We start from the raw sequence: 19,661 nt of genomic DNA, 5'->3' as shown, positions 1-19,661 counted from the left end.
ACTACTATGCGTCATTCTCTCTAGTCTCATCATATAGCCTGCACTACTATGCATACGCAACTTCACCCTCATGGCCAGAAGGCTAGTGTAGTTGTTATTTTTCCATCTAACATGCTACTTTTTGGAGATATTACTTTACTCTCCTTTCCTGGAATATTTGACATGAGAAAAGGTATAGAAAATTGGACTGCAATCACTTCAGTGAAACCAATCCAGCAGGTTAAACTTTTCAAACATGTCTGGAAAATGTAATTGCTTTTCTCTTTTAAAAAATAACATAGTCCATGGTTCCATATTCTATGCTAAAGATAAAATAATGTAAAGTAGAACTCAAACTGTTTTGTCTTATGTTTTAACTTCAAGGTGGTTCAAAATGTCATGCTGTTGCTTATAGCAAATGAATTGTAAACTTCTACTTTAATATTCTAAAAGAAGAAGAAATGTTCTCAAAGCATGAACACATTGGAGACCAAATGTGGTACTGTTATGTTGCTTATGTCTTAAAGAGCACTGGAGTTTGTTTGTCCAAAAGTAGAAGCAAAAGGATAGTTGAAAAAGACAACATGGTTCTTCCAATATTTTTCTCTAGTAAGTGACTATTGAAAATAAAAAAAGTGAAGTCCTTGATGATATTAAGATGGTCAATTGTCATGTTTTGTGACTATTACTTCGGTGAGTATTTTATAGAAAAAAAATATGTTATAAAATTTTAAACGGTTTTCAACTTTTACCCTAAATATGCACTTTTCAGAAAGTAAAAGTCCTGAGTCAGGACATTGACTCTATGTTGTTTTTCTTATGAACTCATAAGACTCAAACAAGGTGCCAGTAGAATACCCTATATAGCACCTTATGCAGGTATGTGGTCACATGTCTTTGAATTTGAGGTATTATATTAGATCAGATTATGCACGCTTTTACAATGACAGCTGCATAATGAAACATGGAATTGGGTTGGTCTTAGGATACTTAGATGTTAATTTCTACCAAGAAAGAGGCAACATTACTATTGTTATTCCAATGAAAGAACACATTTTTATGGGGATATACCTAACTCCTGCTCTATAAAAGAGTTCTAGCAGAATAGCATATTTACTAAAGTAGCAGAACAGTATTAAAGTAAAATCTAGTAAATACAATTTATCTAGTTAACAAATAAATATTAAATCTAATTACAAATATTTCATAGACATTATACAATATTATTTTACCACAGCAGGGAATACAGCTAAATTATTGATTATTTATCATTTGGCTGACTGCTTTCCTTACGCTCTCAAATGTAACTTTTCTGTCAAGAATGTCTTTTTTGAATTTAAAATGTGCAACACACATTCTGCCTAATACCCACAATCTACAAGGACCTTAAACACATTTACAAGAGAAAAACAAACAACCTCATTAAAAAGTGGGCAAAGGACATAAACAGGCACTTCTGAAAAGAAGATCAACAAACTTGAAAAAATGTAACCAACAAACTTGAAGAAAAGCTCAACATCACTAATCATTAGAGAAATGCAAATCAAAACCACAATGCGATACCATCTCTTGCAAGTCAGAATGGCAAATTATTAAATAGTCAAGATGATGCTGGTGAGGTTGCAGAGAAATAGGAACACTTTTACACTGCTGGTGTGTTGGGAAAAGCAGCAAAGGAGAAAGGACCTACAGAGCACCTGCATAAATTGGTTATGAGTAACATATAAACAAGGAACAACAAGCTGCAGAAGGCCGCAGGAGCCTCAGGGGAGGACGGCCTCTCCATGCCTCATGTTCCGGGGCAGGGTGACCTCGGCTCTGTTACTATAAACATTGTACCCAAGAAAATAAAACCCCTTCGTAGCATTATGATGTTGCCAGACTTGTAGGCTCCTTGTAAGGCCCTCATTCCATCAGCTGCACATAGACAACAGGCTAAAGACAACCACATGTTCTTGTTTTGTGAAACTCCTGAAACCACCACTGTTAGCAATCCTTAGGATGACACACCAGGCTCACTAATTCACATCACCATCACATCACCCTCTCCACACCATCACTCCACCCCTACCCTATAAATCAAAGTGATTGTAATCAGTAGATAGTGTGGATAATCAGAGCTCAGGGGTCTTCACCGTCCCCTCCAGTAATGAGTGATGGCCCCCTGGTCCCACTTTCTCTCTCAATCTGTCTTATTCTCATTCCTTTGTTGCCACCGAACGCAGGGTACCCACAGGTGACGTAGGGCTGGTTCCCTGCATTGGTGGGAATGTAAATTAGTTCAACCATTTGTGGAATACAGTGTGGTGATTCCCCAAAAATCTAGAACCTGAAATACCGTTTGACCCAGCAATCCCCTTACTGGATATACACTCAAAGGAATATAAATCATTCTGTTGTAAAGATAAATGCACACATAAGTTCTTTGCACCACTATTCACAATAGCAATAAAACATGAAACCAATGCAAATGTCCATCCATAATAGACTGGATAAAAAAAAAGTGGTGCCTATACACCATGCAATACTATGTAGTCATAAAACGGATCCTGTCTTTTGCAGGGACATGGATGGAGCTGGAAACCATTATCCTCATCAAACTAACACAGGAACAGAAAACCAAACACTGTATGTTCTCACTTATAAATGGGAGCTGAACAATGAGGATGCATGGACTCAGGGAGGGGAACACCACACATTGGGGCCTGTTGGGGGTGCTGGTGGTGGTGAGCAGAGTGAGAGCATTAGGATAAATAGCTAATGCATGAAGGGCTTAACACCTGGGCGATGGTTTGATAGGTGCCACAAACCACTATGGCACATGTTTACCTATGTAACAAATCTGCACAACCTGTGCATGTACTCAGAACTTAAAATAAAAGCACAATTAAAATTTTTAAAAGAACACTGTCTTAAAGAGAAAGAAATCAAAGGATGAAGAAAAATGTGGCATAAGTAGATTAATAAAAATAAATAAAAACATGTGGGGAATAGAAGACATTCCTATTTATATAATAAACTGGGTCACCTACTCCAAAGGTGCCTCCTGATTCCATCACAGAGAGACCATGGTTTGGGACATCATAAAACAAAACGATATAAGGGTGTACAATATGCTCTCTCACCTTATCAAAGCTCACACACTATGGATCAGTTTTGAACAGAAAGGGAATACAAATTAATTATGCCGAGAAGCTTTGTAACAAATCGTTCCTTAACTGCAATTTTTGTTTAAACCCAATTCATTACAAGGTTTCTTGGCGTAATGGCATTATATCTGGTTTCTACCCAAAATTTTATTTTGTTTACATAGCTTTGTTTCTCTGTTTACTTAGAAAATAACTTATAAAGAGACATTTCTCTATTTGATAAAGAACATATCCTGAGGATAACCAGTGAACATTACAATCTAAGATAATTTTTCCTTCTGATTACTATTTTAACATTGACATTATGAAGACATGGAATACAATAGTGTGAGTCGTTAAAGTTTTGTCTTTTACAATTAATTATACATATGTGAATAATAAGTCATAGATAGGCAAGGATTAGATATGAGAATAAAATGTACCTATCAAGAAGGTAAACGTACCTATGGAGGAAGACTTGGCAAAATATTGAAAACTATATATTGCACGTCTTTCTGTGCCTTTGTTCTAGTATTTAAATTCACTTCTGTCTCACTAGGCACAGTGGCTTGCACCTGTCACCCCAGCTACTAGGGAGGCAGAGGCAGGAGGATTGCTTGAAGTCAGTTCAAGACCAGCCCCAGCAATATAGCAACATTCCACACCCCTAAAAAAATGTGAAAAACTCATTTCTGTCTTTTAATTTCCTAAATAATGTTGTGACAGCAAATCACTTAGAACAGTAAAGCACAGTAGGAGGTCTTCACACAATAGGATAAAGGATTATTGAATGTAAAATTTTTGCCTTTTAAGTTTTTTCAAGTTCTGGAAGTAAAAATAACTAAAATTCTATAATTTATTCTTTATAAAAGTCATCTGTTTCAATAATTATTTTTCTTCTATTGAAAAATATATTAAGCATTTTATGAAAATTAAAGGGTAAAATTAGCATATCAGAAAATTTTATACCATTAGTTATTAAAAATGCAATGTAAGACTAGTGTTTTAAAATATTAGAAAAAACTGCTTTGATATTTACATGGCAATTATTCAGATGAAATTGGTTTGAGCCTTAGTTCAATCACTATTTGTCATTTACATATATAACTAAAGCTACCATCATAATCGTGATTAACTTGTTCACTTTTCTATTCTCCTTTGGAGGAGAGAGAAATCACATTTTGAAAGCAACCTATGTCTTTCATTGTAACTGGCCACAAGGTCATACTTAAAGAAAGTGAGTGCTATTAAAGATCAGAGATTCATTTTTTCAGTATTTAAAAAATGTAAGTGATCAGTTCTGTACTTGGCTTTTGTTGGTAATAAAAACTTTTATTTCAAAAATATTTAATAATAATAGTAATAACAAAGAATTAGAGCTAAAGTAGCAGCGATCATGTGCTGGACATGTCATAATATATTTTTTGATTTTTTATTTATTTGGGTAAGCAAAAATTCTACTTTTTCTCTTCTGGTATGTACCAAAAAGTTTCGGCCTGAGTTGACTACTTCATAATTGCCACTTCATTTTTTGAGAGCATATTTTTGGTTTTTTAGTCTAAAGTATCATATGAAATGTGTCTTTTCAAAAATATCATACATTTGTGGAGATATTTATAGCATTTTTACTCCTTTTGTCCTTTCCAGCATAAGTTTCAAAATATCATACATAATCCTGGGAATGATGTTATTTTCTATTGACGAGTTACAGATCTTTAAAGTAATATTTACTGCTAAATTTTAGCTTGCTTTCTTTTAAGAAATAAATATTTTAAAAACTGTTTAAATATTTTTTGGATATTCTATGATTAATATGCTTACCAAGTAGGTCAAAAACAAGATAAGATTTTAAAGATAATATACTTTATTGTTACATTATAATATTTAGTGTGTATTTATGGGGTATACTGTAATGTTTTGATATATATACATATTGTAGAAATATTCAACCAAGGTAATTAATACACCCATTATCTCACCAATTTTTTGTGTGATGAGAATGTTAAAAATCTGTTATTTTATTGGTTCTCCCAGAAATAAAAATAGCATATGATCTTATTTATGTATATAATCTAAAAATTTGGTCTCATAGATACAGAGAGTGGAAAGGATATGAGAGAGGAGAAAAGACAGTGGAAGGGAAGATGATAATATCAAGGCTCGAAGCTTCAGTTGAAGGAGAAATAAGTTTGAGTGATAAGTACAGCACAGTGACCACAGTTAATAAAATGTATTATACATTTCAATTTTTACATCTTTAAATAATAAAACTAATTCCCAAGGTATTAAATAGAAAAAAAAATGCAAGTCCATATAATGAAAAAAACAATACCAATTTCATTTGCATTCTGTTCAATGCCCCCCAATACTGCTGATGGTTAATACATAGTTATGAACAGTATGCCATAAACATACATTTAGTTATGTGCTAAAAATAGGAAAAAGTGTCTTTTTTTTCTAGTTCTCTATTTCTTTCTAGACAAATTCCAATGAAGTTTTCAAATGTAAAACTGAAAATTATTTTCTTTTACTTGATATCTTTCCAGGCTTTCGATTTGAAACTCTACACAGGCTGCATCATGTCTAGTATGGCAAAAGATGAAGACAGACAGACCTCTTGACAACCCAGCAACCTGAATTAATATTACTTATAATAAAAAGACATAAAAGCAGAAAGTAAAATAATGGTTGCCACAGGCTGAGGTTTGGGAAAAATGGGAAGATTTTGGTTAAAATGAACAAACATTCCGCCATATGGGATGAATCATTTCTGGAGATGTAATGTACAGCACAATAACTACAACTAGTAGTCCTATATTATATACTTTACATTTTCTTAGAGAGTTGATCTTTAATGTTCTTACACACACACACACACACACACACACACACCCCACAGCTATGTGAGTTAATGAACATATTCATTATCTTGGTCTGGTAATAATTCTACAATGTAGACATATATCAAAACAAACATATACAATTTTTTGCTTTTCAAGTATACTTCAATAGAGCTCTGAAAACCTCACTCATTTTACATCTTTCCTATTATAAATATTGATGCTATCTGAAAATTGTAGCCTGTAGTTTGATTTTAGAAGACATTAGTTTGTCCATTTATTCAGCAGAATCTGTGCAATGGTAAATTTATATAACTTGTTCTATTCTTATTTTCATTTCTTCAAGTTAAATAGACAATATTTGAACCAGATGTGATTGCAGGAAGACTTCAGTCTGCATTTGAAATTGCTGAATGAAATATTTGTATTTCTTAAAAAAATACTAATAGTCAACAGTTAAAATAAATAAACTGATATTTGCTATAGAAGACTTACAAAATTTTCAGGCTCATTGAAGACCCTAATTTTCCTAAAATGACCTTACTTGATTTATCTTAGGGAAAATGTATTCAGGTCCACTCCATATGTAATTCTTACTGGATGCAAATTTTGTAACTATTTGGTCAGATACTCTTTTTTCCCCCCAGAGAAGCCAAAGAACAAGAGCACTTTAATAGGCTACAATGACAAAACATGCTAATCTCTATGCCATTTTATCATTAACAGGAAAAAAAATAAATAAAGCAAGCTGTAACCAAGTAAAAGGTTATTCTTTTTTAGAGAAAACTCTCACTATACATTCTAAAAAACTAAAAGAGAACATGTTTCTGTTTCATTAAGGACCAAAGTGACAACAGCTAAATGTAAGGCACATAACTGGAGTAAAAGAAGGCTGGGTTAAAATTTAGGATTTGGAAAGACAGTTATAATTTAGAACTAAACTTTAGAAGATTGAGATGTAACCTCTGAGTCCATAATCCCTAATTTATCAAGAAAGATTTCTCTGAAAGCAAGGAGTTGAACCACACTTGCAAATAACCAGGCAAAGACGTATACATAGTAATATGTCTCATTCGTGTCAATAAAGCTGGATGGGAGATAAATGGTCTCAGAAAAAAAATACATGAGTTCAAATCCTGGGCACTGTATTCTTCCATCACTTTATTTCCCAATTTAAATCTCACTCTAGTAAATTTGATAGGGAACTTTTCTTCAAAAGGAACCTGTAGTCCCAAATTCTAGGTTATTATTAAACTCTCATCTGTGGATTAGGGGACTCTGCTTCATATAATTAAATGCTGGGATGGATCAAAAATTTAACATTCCCTTGAAAGTGAAATGTAATATAGTTTTTTATTCTATATTATACAAGTAATAAAATTTTCATAAGCATTTTCAACAGCACCCTTTTTGTACTCTAGATAGGCTTTGTTTTTTTAACGGAGAAAACATCAAGTTGCGTTTTTATCAACCACCCACGAATCTAAATGTGATACATTTGTTTAGGTCTAAGAACTTACCTGATGGTTAAGCTGGTTAGGATATTCACAGGAACGCTGACAGACCCTGGAATGTGTTTTCTGCAGTAATGAGACTGCTCACCATCTAGGAATAAGAATTCAATTTTCCAAATTTTAATATATTTAGGAAGATCAATACTTTTGGAGAAGAGAAAATTAATCCTGAATAAATAATTCAGTTTTATCAAATGACAGAGAATAAGATTTGCTAGGAGACTAAAGTTATTCAATAACACACACTTAATACAAAGAAAATTAAAACATAAACTTTCTTTTAACTAGCATCAAGTGAAAATATTGTTTGCTATTTCAATTATATTCTTCAATATATTGATTTCTGCATTATACTACATATAAGAATCATGTGAGTCTCAGGAATTAAATAATAAATAACACAAGAGCTATATATACTAATCAAGTTTTAAAATGTTAACATAAAAGTAACATTTTTTTAATTTATAAGATAAAGGCATCAATCCTGTTTCTGTCTTCAGCTGAGTGTTAGGCAAAGCTCTTGATTAAAAATATAATGTACGTATATGTGCACTCACTCTTGTGTGTTTGTGTGTATGTGAATGTGCTCACATTTGCTGTAAGGGAGGAAATGGCAAGGCAACCTGTACAAACGGGGGGGGGAATGAAATGAAACTAAGCAAAAGGCCAAGAGAGGTTATAAAATTCTGACTAATTGTTCTTAGAGAAATTACTTGAAGCTCAATACATTCAAAGTTTAAAAAGATAAAGTTTAAAGGCTATAATCAGGCATTATAGTATTTCTACTAGATAATCAAAGCATTAATTAAAAAATCCACCCATATATGTGGCAGACTGGGCTTCCAGGAGAAATATGTAAATAAATCCATGGGGGTGGGAACATGTAGGACATACTCTAGGTTAGTGAAATTAGCATTGATTTTTCCCTCTCCTTCCCTTATCAAATTCCACTCATTATTCCAATGACCCTCTTCCTTGCATTACAATCCAACAAAAAGAGATCTCCAATTCTTTCAGCCTATTTGCCTTCCCCATCCTTGCACCTTCTGCAGTATTGTTTATCAATGTTACAAGGCTTGGCCTTTGTTTCTTCCAAGATAAGATCCTGCAGAACTGTTATTAAAGTGAAATTATAATATGTTGATATGTTATTCAGCATATTTTAGGTAATTATGCTCCTAGCAGATATTCGGTGAATATGTGTTGAATAAAAGGAAAAATTATCTCAGTTTAGGCATTAATGAATGCCACTTCTATGTAACACAAAGAGAAAATACCTGATGTTGCTTTAACTAATCTCGAGCTAATTTTAAGATTTGTCAAGTTGGAAAAGTTTATACCATCACCTTATTCTGCCAGGTACAAGCTACTTCCTTTTAAGTGCATGACTTTTTCTTCACTTTTAGATCCAATTTAGTTGTAAATTTGTATAAAAATAGAATCTATAAATCACTATCTAGCAGATCGTAGTTATCAGTAGTGGGTTATTTTATATATTATCTATATTTATTAGACAACTAAGTAACGCAATCATTACTTCTCAATTTTATAGATCATGAGGTTTTCCCTCAAAGGCATTTGATAGAATTAGGTTTTCCACATGCTATTTTTATTAAAATTTGCTGGCTCTTTTGAACTTCAGCCCTGGGTTTTCTTCTAAATTTAAACCTTAAATTTGAACTATGGTTCTCTCATATTTTCTACAGACCCCAAATCCCAGGCAGGAATAAATAGAAAGTAAGATCCTAGGATCTGTTTTTGGACAGTAATGTGATGTATTTAGTTCTTAGGTTTATCTCCATGTTATATAAAATCTTGTTTAAGGTAAAAATTTGTTTCCTTACCTCAAAAATAGTCAAAGTAACCATACTTACTTTAAACATTTATTGTGAGGAATAATTTATATATATATATACACACACACACACACACACACACACACACATACACATATATATATATATAATTTTTTACCAAGGCCTTATATGTGATAAGTTATTAGATGATATTATTAATTATTAATTATTACAGAGGGTTCAATTTCATTTTTCAATACAAACTGAATTATTTTTAACCATTTTATCTAATTTTCCCTTCAAATTAGTTTCTGTTATATATCCATTCTCTCTATAAAATATATAATACTTTAAATCAATGTCAAACCATAGGTAGACATAAAATAATTTTTTAAAATATGAAATCAATAAGAATTCAAAGACCAATGCTTCTTACGTAGTTTACATGTACTTTTTATAATTAATTTATTCTTTTTCTGTTAGTGTTTGCAAACTACTCTTCATATAAAGGTTAAAACTTGCCTGTAACAATCAAATAATAAATGACATGACTTACGTAGCTATGTAGATAAACACTTAAATGCATTTAGTTTTTAAAAAAATATAATTCTAACTGTATGGAGCTAGCCCCCTATAATTTAATCTGAGTAACTACAGCTTTTAATATTATGATATCACATACCTATGTAATAAACCTGCACATTCTGCACATGTATCCTAGAACTTAAGGTATAATAAAAAACATTTGATCCAAAATAAAAATAGTAATATTCCATTCACCTACTGAAGGACATCTTGCTGCTTCTATGTTTTGGCAATTATTAATAAAGGTGCTGGAAACACCTATTTGTAAAAAAAGATTATGATGCCACTCAAAGTTATTAATTGATTATTCTTGCCTTTATAAATGTATGCTAATTTTATTATATAAAATAAAAATATGGGTTTTTATTTAAAATATTTAACAATTAATTCAGGTTGAAATGCTTTTACATCACTGAGAAAAAATATTAAAAACATCTTTTTGCAAACACTAGGTTTCTCAAAGGACAGAGGAACCAGCAACTGTACAGCAATAATTTCAGTCTTCCTAAGAATATAATTTATACAACTGTAATATTATTGCTGATATTTTTCTATGAAATTGCTGCATGGTAAATACGCCTGTATAGCTCTGGCCAAGTTTCAGAAATATTGAATATGTGAGAGGAAACAAAATTTAATAGTAGAGCAGAAGTTCCATGACAACAATATGACTTCATTAGCAAAATTATACATAGAGTTCATTCTCTATAGTTTCTTATACATTAAGCAGCATAACATATTGCATGGTTCATTTAGTCCTTAATTTTTCTCTTGGATGAATTATCTAGCTGTTCCAGGTCACATGTATTAGTCTTGGGGAGAAATAACACAGTTTATTTTAGAAAAAAAGACACGTTCAGTTTCTGTACCAAATTGATTAATTTGCAGATTCTCAAAGTATCCCAATTATCAATGGAATCAAAAGCCCAAAACAGGCAAATTGGCAACGTTAAGAAGAAAAGAAACCAAACCTAGATCTGAACTATGTTACACCATTTTCAAAATTAACCATAAAGTCCCCTTTTCATTTTGCCCAATGTTTTTCTCTTTCTACTCTGTCCCCAGATTCCCTGCCCCCTGCTTTATATTTACCTTGTGGAAGCACAATACACATTTGTGGCATCATTTGTGAATACCTAGCTACTTTGCAAGATTTAGTTAAAGTTCTTTTTTTAACCCTGTAGGTTATAAATGCTTTTATTTTTTCTGTGTGTCCTTTTTGGTAGATGTCTCTCATATATTACATGCCTATAATTATTTACTTGTGGATATATATTATATAATCAAGTTTGAAAATGTTATGTATTCTACTAGTCATATTTAAAGGAGTTAGAAATTTTTGCAAATATAGAATATTTTAGAGATTTATTGAACAAATATATTTAATAAGTTAAAGAGGTTGTACATATTATATTGTAACAAAATTTTTGTTTTCTGAATATGTGTATAGATACTTTTATTTGTATAAGTTATTAGGTGTTGGTACTGGAAGTATTGATGTGTTATTAGGTAGTAAATATGTGTTATTAATTTCCTTATGTGTATATATATGCATATATACTCATAAGCATCTTACATTTCTGTATTGTATAGAGTGAGGAGACAGTAGTGTTTTAGAGTTATTTTCCACTAATCTCTCCTACAACACTGAATCATATATTTCCCTGGAACAAAGACATTGCAGAGGTAGCAGGAAGGCTGCCCCTGGCAGAAATGTGCAAGGCTTTCTCCACCCTGAGCCATATTTCCCTTTATGGAAGATTACAGGGAAAAATTATCCAGTAGAGGTTTCTTATATTCTCATAGAAAGTTTAAACACATCAGGCTGGGAGGCCACAGAAGACTGGATAGTAAATAATTTGGCTCCGGTTGCCTGGAATTGATCATCCACAGATTTATAAACTATACATAGACACAAAGATCATTGAATCTTTCTTACATCTTGGAATAGCTGAACCTTAAGGTAACCTAGCAACCAAAAACTGGTTGCAGATAAAGATAAATAATAATAATACATTGAAAGTGGAGAAGACACCAGAGAAAGAACACAAATAAAACAACTAGAAGAGGCACAAAACACTACATATATGCTGAAATTGATGAAAGTATTCTGACATCCATATGTCATCTGAGAACCACACTCATGAAAAAGCATAAGCAACCAATTAAGGAGCAGACACTTAGCTTGATGAAGAGAAGAAACAGTGGTGGGTACCACATACTGCGTGTAATACGGTAGGCAATACAAGGTAGTACAATAGGTAGTATAAAGTCTAAAGTAGTGAAATAAGAAGGCACATATTTTAAATGAAATACTACTAATGTTCTGGAGATAAAAGTCATGTGTTAGTCTGCATTCAATGACAAGAGGGAAACCATATAGTAATTTAAACAGGGGCAATTTAATATAAATATTAACATGTACCATAACAAGAGATACAAACAAGGGATTGGCTAGTAAGAAACCAAGAGAAATTAGAAAAACAAAAACAAACAAAACTGTAGCAAGAAGAGATCAAAAGAACAGCATCTTTCCTCAGGGTAGAGCTACAGCGCCTAAAGAGGAGCCCCTTGGGCCGGGCGTGGTGGCTCATGCCTGTAATCCCAGCACTTTGGGAGGCCGAGGCGGGTGGATCACGAGGTCAAGAGATCGAGACCATCCTGGTCAACATGGTGAAACCCCGTCTCTACTAAAGATACAAAAAATTAGCTGGGCACGGTGGTGCGTGCCTGTAATCCCAGCTACTCGGGCGGCTGAGGCAGGAGAATTGCCTGAACCCAGGAGGCGGAGGTTGCGGTGAGCCGAGATCGCACCATTGCACTCCAGCCTGGGTAACAAGAGCGAAACTCCGTCTCAAAAAAAAAAAAAAGAGGAGCCCCTTGATCAGGGCTGAGATCTTCTTGCTAGGAGGACACAGCCAGCCACAGCTGCTGAGTACAGAGAAGCCACCATGGCGCCACGCTAAGGAAACTTGGACATTTTACCTCTGGAACTTGTGGGAAATCCTAATTCTGCGGTGTTAGGAAAGGCTATTCATGGGATAGTGACTCTTCTGCGGCATTTCACTACAAACCTTCCTGAAACAAAGTGATAAGGAAAACTGTTCATTGCTGCGTGTTGATTGTATATTTCAGGGACTGATTTTGAAGAAACTATAAGCACTGAAGAAACCAGAGGCACTGGGCTATAAATAGGATCCAAGGTGGTGGGGGGCCAAGAACAGCTGCTAAACAATAACTTGGATGAATCTAACATAATATTGAAAGAAATGAAGAATATGTCTATTTACACATTCTTAAAACAGAAACTGTATCTCAGCAATGTAAGCATAGAATGTAAACACAAAGTAAAAATAAAATGATCAGCATTGATGTCTGGATTGTAGACATCTCTGGAAAGAAAGAAGGCACTGTGAATAGTAAAAGACACACGGAGGGTTTTGGGAATGCTGAAATGGTCTGTTAGTTATTTATTAAGCTGCTTTGTATGTTTACGTGGGTGTTCAGTTTATATTTGTAAAACCACACAACCATAATAAATATTTTTTCTAGAGTAACATCTCAGGATAAAAATATGTTTAAAACATAAATAATGCATAGGACAGAAATGCAACAAAATCTTGAAAAACACAAATATAATGAAGATTTCAAGACACTGTACATCTATTTTTCCCTTGTAATTGGTAAAATAAGTATATTTTGAACATCTTTATACATTCCAGTCATTCTTAAATATATGCTTTGCAAATATTTTACTCCCAGTTTATCTTCTTATGCTACCAACAGTGTATTTGATTTACAGATTATTTTGTAATGATTATGTTGTTTATGTTTTTTTATGGATCAGGACGATTGTGTCATAGAAAAGAATTTCTTTTAACCTAAGGTTGCAAATAGTTTTTTCTTTTGATTTTTTGATAAAGTCATATATTTAGGTATATGTCTTCTTAATTTGTATATAAATGCGAAGCGTAAATTTATTTTTTCATGTATGTGTATGTGTGCATATTACGTGCATATATATGTGTATAATTATACATATATATTTAAGTGTATATACCTATACATGAAGTCATTTCTATCAGCTATGGAAGAGACAATTGTTTTAATATATTTATCAGTAGGACAGTGATTTCCCTGTTTTCTTGTTTTAAAATTAGTTTCAAGTGGTAGATTTTATGTGGATTTGAGGCGGATAGACTTGAAGCTATTTCAAATACTTGTAGGGGTGTAGCCAAGTTATTATGAACGCCTTAAATAAGGTGGGATAGACAAGAGTAAAGGATTTAGTTACTTGAAAAGTCACTGATAGATCAAACTTATATTTCTGTGTTAAAACTAGTTGTTTTATGTAAAATATGCTTTCCAGTCTTGTGCATAAAAATCACAGACAGTTAAAATAAATGTTCACATATTATAAAAGGAAATCATGCTTTCAAAATTTTTGAACTGATACTGAGTTAATGATGTATCTAATATCAATATTAAGGATGGGTAAACTATTTAGCTTTGTGACATCATTCAGGTTACTTAATCACTCCAGCCTTTAGTGTGGTATCTATAACATGATAAAGTTGTAAGGAAATCTTAGGCTACCAATGTCATATAAAAGCAACATTTTTGGCTTTGAATGTAGAGTTGAGACAAAATTATAATATTTTTTCTGTAAAAATTTAAATATTTAACAACTTATCTGATGGGGCCACAAAAAATTAGATAAATAACTAAACTATCAGATTATATGCCTTCTACAAATATTTAGTGAGTCCACAGGGCTGTGTACATGCTAATTGTCTACTCTGGTTATCTTCATCTATTTAAATAATGATTTTCCAGATAATTAAAATAATAAAGGCAAGCTGGACTAAATAAGGCTATGCCTTTATGACTAGATGCATTATTTAGAGAGCCAGGGATCTCTAAAATATCAAATGAATTTGATAGCTTACATATTTCTCATGTAAAATTATTGTAAATCTGTGCATTACTTTTTTAGAAAAAGTTTCTTACTTTACTAGGAAATGAGCATGTTGTTGGGTAATTTTATTAAAAAATGCAAAAGTAAAAATATATTGCAGCAGTATTAATAAGAAAGCAATGTTTTCTAATTACATAGAATAATTGCAATAGTAAAATAGTAACAATGTAGAGCTTTCAATTTTTTAAGTACATAAAAATCAAATAATTTAATGACTCAAGGTATGTACAAGAAAAACAGAGATAGTCTTTTGATTCTAGAAGGAGCAGAATACCAAGAAAGTATAGAAATTAAAATAATGATACCATGAGGTTTACTAGTCAGCCAGACTATCTTGAAGTAGGACACATGATAAAAATAAGTGAAAATGTGCCTGCCCTGCCTATGGAGTAGCTATTCTTTTATTCATTTACTTTCTTAATAAACTTGATTTCATTTAAAAAAAAATAAGTGAAAATGTGATGAATTTTTACATGAACTAAGTGTTCTAAGAAATATGCCAAATTTCTAATAATTCAACCTACAAATATGTGATTAATAATTAATAATGGCTATGCCACCAAGAAAGCATCCCATAAAAACTTGATGTTAAGACTGGGAATGGTGGCTCACACCTATAATCCCAGTGCTTTGAAAGGCCAAGGCAGGAGGATCACTTGAGCCCAGGAATCTGAGAACAGTCTGGGGAGCATAGCAAAACCCCCATCTCTACAAAAAAAATTGAATTAGATAAAACACTAGCCAGGAATAGTACATAACTGTATTCTCAAGTACTTGGGAGGCTGTAGCTGGAGGATCACTTGAGTTCAGGCTGGGAGTAAGAGGTTGCAGTGAGCAGTGATCACACCACTGCAGTCTAGCCTAGAGGTTAGAGTGAGAGTATGTCAGAAGAAAAGAAAGAAAAGAAAAGAGCCCTGTAGGGTAGGATCTTGAAGAGGAGCAGGTTTATTGAGTTATAGCCCTGTGTGGCAGCATCTCTTCAGCCAGGCTGAGGTTACCTTATGGAGCAGTTCTGCATTGATCTGTGCAGCTATTACAGTGGAGTATGGGTCACAAAGACAGGTAAGTCACACTCACATTTAGATGAAAAATGCTACAGAATCCTTCTTGTTTTCCAAAGTCAAAACACTTTGTTGTCTTAATTCTTGTGAACAGCTACTGCTATTTGATGTCATCCATTTAATATTTGACTTGCCTATACTACCCTTAGAGCACTATTTTTAAAAGAAAGCTGTGATTTATTCTTTCTCATAAAGTAAATTTTACTCCCTATCAAGCTTTAGGAAATTAGTATTCTGTTTGTAATATAAAACGACAGGAAAATCCTGATGCTATGATGCTCACTATTTAGAAAAAAAATCCCTGTCTCTTGGTATTAAAGAACGAATGAAAATTTGTCTAGGAAATTAAAGAATCTGAAATGTATTCTCTGCATGAACAAATTAAATGCATTCCCTAGGCTTATACAGGTCTTCATACATTTGAGTCTTTAACAATGACCTCCAACATCGACATGGTATGATTTGAACCTGTACAGTTCACTTAGGTTATCGTTTAGAGAGTTCATGCATTATGAGCCATGTCAGACAGCATAATCTTCGTCATTCCATATGTTACTAAGTTTTGTCTTTGTATTAAAACATCACCTTTTGAGGTGGTTTTCCTGAATTAAAAACTACAAAATTAAGCTCTAACCATAACTATATACTAATACTGCAAATGTCTTCAAGTTTTTAAAATATCTTGGCTTTATTTTTGTGTCCCTTAGCAATCAATGTTTTCTACTATTTCCAATTCCTTGAAAATGCAACAATAATTACAATAAATATGTTGTTCATGGTGTTTCAAATACCTATAATACTAGAGTAATAGTATAAAATCATATTAAAAATATTTAATTAGCCTAGCAAGCTGGATATCTGTTGGATTCTCCAAAGCTATAATAGATTTGAAAAGTGAATATTGTATTGTTTTACAATATATGACAAAGTATTAGTTACTTTGACAAATATTTCACCTCCAAAAAGAGGAAATCAACTTACTTTTGAGTTGTTGTGCATACTTTCTTCCTACAGAGCCTAGATTTATTTTGAATAACAAATGACTGCCAGGATTTAGCAAATTTTTTTAGAGTGTAAATATTTTAGATTGTGTGGATCATAAGGTCTCTGTCACAATTACCTTCCTTTGTCTTGTAACAAACAAAGCGGCCACAGTATGTAAGTGAACAGTCATGGCTGTGTTCAAATACATATAATTTTAAGAATGGGTTGCAGGTCATATTTGGGCCAACGACCAAAGTTTGCATATCCTGGATTAAGGGCATACCCCTTAACCTGAACCAAATAAAAATGATTCTACTTTAATTGTTTCTGTGAATAAATCTGTCCTAAAATGTTCCAAAAATGTACCATGTACATATATTTTTCCTAATTTGTCTGTATTTAAAAATGTATGTTATTAAAACTTGCATTTTCTCACTAGAAAACTTGACTAGCAAATACCAGGGGTCAGCAATGTTTATTTAGCTACAAAAATTAATAGAAATATTTTATTATTATTATTTTTTTACTATATTTTGAGAAAGGATTTCATTCTGTGGCCCAGGCTGGGATGCAGTGGTGTGATTATTCACTGCAGCTTCAAATTCCTGGGACCAAGCAATTCTTCTACCTCAGCCTCCTAAGTAGCTGGGAGTACAGGTTTATGCCACAATGCCCAGCTAATTTTTAAATTTTTTTTGTAGAGACAGGGTCTTGTGCCCAGGCTGGTCTTGAAATCCTGGCCTCAAGTGATTCTCCTGCTTTGGCCTCTCAAAGAGTTGGGATTGTAGGCATGAGCCACCATACCAAGCCAGAAATTTTCTATTATTGTTGTGGTTTTTAATCCATACAGGTATTAATTACTTTAACCATCATAATAAATACATATTGTAACTCATTTGAGTCACTATGACAGCTTGCCACAATTAAGTTTATTTCATCATATCTTTCTGCTTTTGTTACTTAATCTATTCAAATGTAACGACTAACAATTTTGCTGAGTACTTTAAGGTCAGTCACGTATATATCATATCATTTGGCTTGTAAGTCAATGTATGTCTGTTTCATATTGCTATAAAGAACTGCCCAAGAATAGATAATTTATGAAGGAAAGAGGTTTAATCAACTCACATAGTTATTATGGGGATTACAATTCAAGATGAGGTTTAGGTGGAGACACAAAGCCTAACCTTATCAATCATTTAGTAAGTGTTTCCAGGTGTTAAGAATTTAAAATACAACTCACAGTTTGGCATGGCTGGGAGGCCTCGGGAAACTTAAAATCATGGAGTAAGAGAGAAGGAGGAAGCAAAGCACCCTCTCTGCAGGGCTGCAAACGGAGAAGTGCGGGGGGAGGGGGGGAAGAGCTCTTTATAGAACCATCAGATACCGTGAGACTCACTCACTATAATGAGAACAGCATGGGGGAATCTGCACCCATAATTCAATTACTTCCACCTGGTTTCTTCCTTGACCTGTGGGGACCATAGTTATTATGGGGATTACAATTCAAGATGAGGTTTAGGTGGAGACACAAAGCCTAACCTTATCAATCATTTAGTAAGTGTTTCCAGGTGTTAAGAATTTAAAATACAAAATCGATAACAGGCAAGTTGAATGAAGAAGGCACGCAGCTGTCATCTAGCAAAGTGGACATTTTGAGTGGAGAATAAGATAATTTTCAGAAAAAAAGCATCAATTTTCAGAGCACTGAACCAAGTCCGAATTCTTTATTTGATAAACTTTTATCACAAAAAAACATAGGATGTTAAATATCCACATTTAGAGTGGCACTGAATCAGGTACTAAGGAATTCTTCCTCACTTTTCACAAAAATTAAGAGACATGGAAGTAAAATTGAAGGGGATAATTTTTTGTAGTAGTTCTCAGAGTTGAACAGATATACTTCAAAAATTTGTGACGGTTCAGTGGCTTTAAATATTTTCTAAGTATTAATGCCATATATTGGAGATGATGACTGATTTTATTTTATTAAATAAAAGCTACCAGTGTCAAATTTCAGAAAGCAATGAAAGACAAGTGAAATGAAAAATCAAGGAGTGTTTTTCACTAATTTTCACTAGCAGATTTTTGCTTTTAGGTATGCTGGTAACTAAATTGTTCAGAAACTAGTGATACTAGTTTTCCTTCTGCCCAAGATGGAGCAACAAATACCAAATTTTCAGTATTATTGGGCTCAAACCCTCAAAAAATGAAATATATAGAACAATCGTTTTGATATACTGGAGAGCACTGTGACCTGGAGGTTTTCTGTAAGAGATGGAAAATAAATAAGATGAGCTCTACATTAAAGGAAAAAGGTTTAATTAACTCACAGTTCAGCATGGATGGGGAGGCCTCAGCAAATTTAAAATCATGGAGTAAGAGAAAAAGAAGCAAGGCATCTTCTGGTTCCAAGGCAGCAGAAAGAAGAACTGCGGAGCAAGGGGGAAAGAGCCCTACAATGAGAACAGCATGGAGGAAACCGCCCCCATGATTCAATTACCTCCACCTGGTCTCTTCCTTGACAGGTGGGGATTATAGGAATCATAGGGACAACAATTCAAGATGAGGCTTGCTGCCTTGAGAGAAGCTCTATGACTTCTAGCTAGGAGGGTTTCCAAGCAGAGCCAGGAAACTCCCTGAGTCAAGATTAAACTGGTGCTGGGGAAACCAAGGCTGCTGGAGCTTGCCAGACGGAGTACTGCAGAAAGAACGGAACAGAAAAAAGAGCTCCAGGATCTTCAGAGTTTTCTCCTGGAGTATTCAGTTGAGTTCTGATTACTTCATGTTACAAAG

The 19,661-nt window shown here is 33.3% G+C and overlaps 1 protein-coding gene across 12 annotated transcripts in view; it reads right to left on the bottom strand.

Moving 5' to 3' along the window:
* Positions 1 to 19,661, bottom strand: part of LOC144580101 (uncharacterized) — an 852,895-nt gene that overhangs the window by 424,511 nt on the left and 408,723 nt on the right. For all 12 annotated transcript variants that reach the window (XR_013529026.1, XR_013529027.1, XR_013529025.1 and 9 more), the window contains one exon: positions 7,468 to 7,552. The gene's annotated coding sequence lies outside the window, so the exon portion shown is untranslated. The remainder of the gene's footprint in view (positions 1 to 7,467; positions 7,553 to 19,661) is intronic.

Source organism: Callithrix jacchus, chromosome 18 (genome assembly GCF_049354715.1).
Source record: "Callithrix jacchus isolate 240 chromosome 18, calJac240_pri, whole genome shotgun sequence".
Taxonomy (NCBI): Eukaryota; Metazoa; Chordata; class Mammalia; order Primates; family Cebidae; genus Callithrix; species Callithrix jacchus.
This window is presented reverse-complemented; position numbering and strand designations above follow the sequence as displayed.